This window comes from Schistocerca americana, chromosome 2 (genome assembly GCF_021461395.2).
Source record: "Schistocerca americana isolate TAMUIC-IGC-003095 chromosome 2, iqSchAmer2.1, whole genome shotgun sequence".
Classification (NCBI taxonomy): Eukaryota; Metazoa; Arthropoda; class Insecta; order Orthoptera; family Acrididae; genus Schistocerca; species Schistocerca americana.
In genome coordinates this window covers 480,975,241-480,981,941 of record NC_060120.1, presented here as the reverse complement: position 1 = coordinate 480,981,941, position 6,701 = coordinate 480,975,241, and the positions used below count along the sequence as shown (strand labels likewise).

The 6,701-nt window shown below is 40.6% G+C and overlaps 1 non-coding gene across 1 annotated transcript; it reads left to right on the top strand.

Moving 5' to 3' along the window:
* Window positions 1-6,245: 6,245 nt before the first annotated feature.
* Window positions 6,246-6,317, top strand: Trnap-agg. Its single transcript has one exon. It is a non-coding gene; the product is annotated as a tRNA-Pro (tRNA).
* Window positions 6,318-6,701: the final 384 nt, after the last annotated feature.

The window sequence follows — 6,701 nt, the reverse complement described above, 5'->3', positions numbered from 1 at the left end:
ATTCTTATATAATTAGTTAGAGTTAAAATGTTCACCTACATTATATGCCAGTGGTTAAGGATGATAGCAATTGGCGTTGAGGCGCATTGTGATAGGTACGGGTGACTGATTGCAGCACTGTCGAGCTTCTACTTTACAGAGAGGTAGATTATAGAAGAAGAGTGACTCAAATTTCAATCATAGCGGTCAACGAGAACGGTCCAGGCCAGAAAGTGCTTCTTGAAAAGGTTATCGAAGACTGAAGAAAATATCATTAAACAGACCATTTATACGAAACATCGTTCGTTAGGTGGGGCATATATTTTCATCTACTCATTATGTTATTGGATCAGCACGATAAGCAATGATCGATTTTAATAATAATAATAATAATAAAAACAGGTGGATCGGATACCACACATGCCTGACCCGTTACCTCGCGCCGGATTGGTGGTGTTCACAGGCCAGTGTTGACCAACGGGCTGTATTTTGCAATCCCCTGCTCTAGGCTGTTACAGATGTTCAGGAACACGGAGCGCACCACGCACCAACCAGCTGAGAAACAGCGCATTAACTCGCAATTATCTGCCCGCTCTCCAGTGCCCATGAGTGTCACACAATAAGTAATGCTTAGATTGTGTGATAGTGTCATTAATCCCTGTACCTAGAGTTGTAAGACTTCTGCGGTCTATCATAGACTACTACAAGAACGTGTAGACTATGGTAGTTTTCTTAGTAGCTTTGGCCAGTTATGGTGGTACCCCCATTACTTGTGTGTTGGGTGTGTTGCATACCTATCGGGCCTTACCTCCTCATAACGATTGCTTTCTTTACTTATGTCACCACTGTCTTACAGGATTCCCATACAAACTGGAAGCAGTGAAGTGTCTCGAAACAGAGTAAGGATATATGAAGGCCCACGTTATCTACAGAACATGTTTGTTCTACATAGTTATCCTCCTGTCTGTGGCTTAAAAAGAAACAGTATTTATAGCAAAACTTAAATTATCAATGTTTACTTCAGGTTTCATTCGAAAATTGTTGATTTGTAATGTGGAACAGAGAGATGCAGTAGTAAAAGAAAAAAAGAAAATATGAGTTCGTAATGTAGCCCTAGAAAACGCAATTTCCCTAAAAAGGTACAATAAAAAAAGCAAAGGAAAAATATATCAAGCATTGCTTCAATGCTTTTTCGAGGTTATATAAAACATGTTCCTGCTGTTTATTAATTCCTGCTGTTCATTAACAATTTTCGCATAATCAACAAAAACAGGTAACGCTTTCCTTCCATCATCATGATCTTTCTGTTGAGTTCAAAACAACAGCCATCATTACAGATATTTTTATGTTTGTGCACGTAAGCTATACATGCATCAAAAGTAAACACTCTGGTTAAATAGACGCGCTGAAGTTACGCATTCAATTAATTTTTATTAGTCACAAACTGCAATTTATATTCTGTAAGGATATAAAATATGGATTATGTGCAAAACAAGCAACAAAAAACAAAAAGAAGTTGTCCACTCCCAGTTTCTCTCTTACACATTCGTTTATGTTTCTTTCCCTACCAATATTGCCAATACTACCGGAAATCCTATCATTTACTAATCATTATGTACTGTATCAAAACTACTGAACCTTAGTTTTGGTAGGGTGCAACTCTAGCTGTACCCAATGCCTCGTGAGATACGGGAGAACTTAATAACCGAATCCCTCACTCTGTGATGTCGCAGTATACATTCGATACGGCATAAACTGGGACCACCCAGAAACTTCTAAACAGGAAGTGAATGTAAGTACTGGATACATTTATTCAAACTCACCCAGACACAGACACAGACAAATTCACAACTGCAGCCGACACAACTGTCACACAGTAGAGTCATGTATTGCATTACAGTTCAAAAATGGCTCTGAGCACTATGGGACTTAACTTCTGAGGTCATCAGTCCCCTAGAACTTAGAACTACTTAAACCTAACTAACCTAAGGACATCACACACATCCATGCCCGAGGCAGGAATCGAACCTGCGACCGTAGCGGTCGAGCGGCTTCAGACTGTAGCGCCTAGAACCGCTCGTCCACCCCGGCCGGCTGCATTACAGTGCCTGTTGGCGTTCGCAGATATTTCTTCAAGAAGGGTACGACTCCGAAATCCCCATTTATGATGTACCTCAATTGGTGAACTTTAAGATGTACAGTTCCTCACTTACTAATTTTCTCTAGACGGACCACAATTAATTTTACCCTAAACGGTTTATAGTTATCTACTCATCAACTTTTTTTGAATGTGGATTACTCTGATACATATTTGGAAAACACATTTCATTAGTAACTGTATATGCAGAGTGTATCTTTTTATATCAATAATCTGAAATAACTTTAGTATAGTAAATAACAACTGCCTTCAGTCATAATATGGATTTTATTTCAATATGGGATGCATTTTGAGCCCTGGGGGCTCATATTCAGATGCTTTGACAGTCAACATTTTGTTTTCTTTAGGATTTAGGTCAATACTAGTCTTGGTAAAATTACATTGTTTTATTATGAAGTGTTACATTTTAAATATATCTGTACGAAAACTAAGACAAAGCGAAAAATAACTTATTGATGTTTCCAGCGGTAGATTCATGGTTTTGAAACATAGTACGAGGAAATGTTTATGTACATATAAACGTTTTCCATTCCACAGCACACTTGTACACAAGTCAAAACGAGTTAAAGAATTTTAAAAGTAATGATGCTGTATTTCCACAAATACGCACCTGTTACTATTTCAAAGAGGATATAAATCTGTTATACTACTAATTATACAGATATGTCATTTATAAAACAAATATTTCTGAATATGTCAAACTTGACAGTATGCTATTAAATATTTGTTTCATTTAGGGAAAATAAACTTTTAAAATTACTGTAAAGCTTTGGCTATTAAACTCCGTTAATTCAACAAGTTCGCAGAAGATTTTTTCTTCTCTAACACTATTTCAAATTGTTCCACTAGATCAAGTTTTTTATCCTGATTTTCTACCTGGAATGTGCATCCTACTCATATTTTCCCGGGCTTTTTATTGTACTAATGTTGCAATTTTACGCTTTTTCCATTTAACCCTTCTTCATAACCTGTCAAATGAAAAGTCACATGTTAAAAATAATTTTATAGGTCACAAAACGTTAGATACAGCTGTAAAAGTGTACAATACCATATTAAGAGGGCATCGATACACATTCATCAAAAATTCTAGCGCCCGAAAGTAGTGTGGATTAGTGGTACTGTTTACTGAGTTCCGCTGCCTTAAATAAAACAAGCTGTGGCAGTTAGTGCTTTTAAATATAGCATCTATTAGTATCTGGCATACAGTAATTTTCTACCGTATGAACGAAGCCTACAGACGTAATAAAATGTACAATGGACTAGTGTGGCGGTGTAACCATTTTAACGTATGATACATCATTATAAAAACAAGCACATCTTTATAAAAGTATATAAAAATTAAATAAATGTAAAGTAAGGATGAATTAACACATTGATGATTTTGTTGTTGCAAGGGGTCAAAACGTAAAAATTAAACTCAAGTGTTGGACACTGGTATCACCACCATCTCGCAGGCGGTCGACGTTCCCAGAATAAGATTTTCACCCTGCAGTGGTGTGTGCGCTCATATGAAACTTTCTCGCAGATTACAACTGTGTGCTATTTCTCCGCAGTATCTTTTTTTTTCTGGAGTGCTTCTCCTGCAAGTTCCACAGGATAACTTCTCTGAAGTTTGGAAGGTAGGAGGGGAAGTACTGGTGGAAGTAAAGCTGTGATGACGGGTCGTGAATCGTGCTTGGGTAGCTCAGTTGGTAGAGAACTTGCCTGCGAAAGCAAATATCCCGAGTTCTAGTCTAAGTCGGGCATACAGTTTCAATCTGTCACAGTTTCAAACTCTGTGTTGTTTTCACACTGTTCCAAGGGCCAGGGCAGCTCCCTTCGTGAAGAAGTTGACTCTTCCGCGATTATAAGGATGCAGTAACGCTTTCTGCAACGTGCCATAAACACTCATAAGTGATGTTACCAAGTCTTGTACTTACTGGCCGGCCGTTGTGGCCGAGGGGTTCTAGGCGCCTCAGTCCGGAACCGCGCTGCTGCTACGGTCGCAGGTTCGAATCCTGCCTCGGGCATCGATGTGTGTGCTATCATTCGGTTAGCTAGGTTTAAATAGTTCTAAGTCTAGGGGACTGATGACCTCAGAAGTTAACTCCCATAGTGCTTAGAGCCATTTGAACCATTTGTACTTACGGTGGGTGGTTCTTCAGCCATATGTAGAATTTCCTCCTCACGTCTTAAGGCAGCTGCCCCACACTGAGGCTCACTACCCTCACACAGAGGGCCAAGAGATCCTGTGTCTCGTAATTGTGCACTGAACAAACGCTCTTATGTTCGGAATTCGACGAGTTTGAAATCTCAGACGGTAGATCTCCCTTGCCCTTATCACAAACTGCCTAGCTTCTCCATAAATTAGGTGCATAGTTATATGCTTCCACTTTGCTGGAGCCGTGTTTGCGTGCTTTCTGCAAGGCTAACGGTTCTTTAATACATGGGCAGGGGCTGTTACAGGCGTGGACGTGAGGAGGCAAAGCGGATATTCTTCACTGCCACCAGGTGTCGGTCACTTCGTGCCCCGGGTACAACCGTGTAAAAAGCATCAGTTCGTAAAATTTGTGATGTATTTATGGAAAATCTCTTCGAGACAGAGAAAAGAATATATAACGTTGTCTACATCACTCATTTATTATAGATTTGAAGAAATTCTGCTTTTCGTGAATAATGCTTTATTGACGATTGGTTCCGGTAACAAGTTCCATTTGTAGGTTGGCGTTAAAATACATTAGAATTAAAAAAATCTTAGTCGGGTAGGTTAAAACGTAAAATGTCACAGCCAAGCCAATTGTCTCAGTTAAGGATATTTACATAAAGACTTTTCTGCGCATTTGATGAGTTTTGCCAGAGGAAAACACTGAAATTCATCAAATGTGCAGAAACCATCCGATTTTGATGACAATTTTCTTGACCAACTGTTAGCTTGGATGTGACGTTTTACTTGCTGATCTATCGTACAACGATACTTTATAATAATGTATTTTTACACTGACCTGAAGTGGTACTTGTTGCGGAATTTGTTCGCCAATTAAGTATGACTTGTTAAAATCAGCTTATTCTCTTATTTCTACAGATATGGATAAATGTTAAAAATTATGAAATTAAAAAAAAAATTCCAACATCTCGAAAGCTTCGCAGCTTTTGTCCGGCATAAATGCAACGTAAGAAAAATTATTTTCCTTACGATATTTGGTTTTAACAGGTACCAAAATAAACGAGTGCTCTAATCAGACAACGTAGTGTCCAAAAAGGTACACTACATTAATTTTAGCGTGAAGTGACGGGAATGTAAGCGACAGGTTAGTTCTTTTTTTTTTCCCCAGACGAAAACACAGTGAATAAATGTTGTAAAAGTGTGCACGTGTAGCGTTTTGTGGAGCTCCAATTGTAAGAACACCGATGTGTACATTATTGCTACGCTCCTCCGTGTATGCAGGGTGTACGCACGACGACGCGGCCGCCTTCGGCAAGTGTTCAGTTCACTTTCCAGGGCAATAGCTATGTCGCTGCCGATCGCATGCCTGGAGGCGCACGATGTCTGAGGATACATTCCTTCACGATCCGAAAGATATAAGGAAAACATGATGACGAACAGGAAGAAGTAGTACGAAATAAACGAATCAGTTGATTGGGGCACACACCATAGATTATAAATACTTTTCTTTACTAGCACCGAACTAGGTGGCGCAGTGGTTAGCACACTGGACTCGCATTCGGGAGGACGACGGTTCAATCCCGCGTCCGGCCATCCTGATTTAGGTTTTCCGTGGTTTCCATAAATCGCTCCAGGCAAATGCCGGGATTGTTCTTCTGAAAGGGCACGGCCGACTTCCTTTCCCGTCCTTCCCTGATCCGACGACACCGATGACCTCGCAGTTTGGTCTCTTCCCACAAACAACCCAGCCCCTTCTTGACTGGCTTTCATTACTCTCTCATATGGTTACTTCCTGCTTTTCTGAAGTAGGGACGGTCAGACTCAGCACGGTATACCTCAGCAGCGTCGCCCGTCACAACTGAGCGGCCTTCCACATGAACAGCTGCAGTAGCGTGCGGCCTGTTGCACGGAAGTGGGTCACGCTTTACGAGCTTTCTCTGCCACGCACGAACGCTCTTTCATCGTGGCTCGTTGGTCTAGGGGTATGATTCTCGCTTAGGGTGCGAGAGGTCCCGGGTTCAAATCCCGGACGAGCCCGAATTTTTGTACTTGGTTCCTGCCCTTCTAAGAAAAGAAGTAGAGAAGCATACTATTCGGTATACTGCACCCAACAAAGCAGACTTTGGTGAAATAAAAGATACGCTACCAAGATTCTAACAACCGGTAGGAGCGAAAATAAATCCACAAAAGACAATTCTGCTACCTATCGGAAGCAAAAGACTGATAGAAAGAAGCGATTGGTACAAAGTGGTAGACACACACGTGTCTCGGGCACCAGTTGTATGCACGTCCGCTAAAAATGGCCGTGCAGAACTGGAGTTGAATACTGCACAGCAATAGAGGGCTAGGGAGGACAAATGCCAGCAGAGAACTGGACTTATACCAGAAAGCCAAGATGATAAATGAACAGCTCCTATCGAA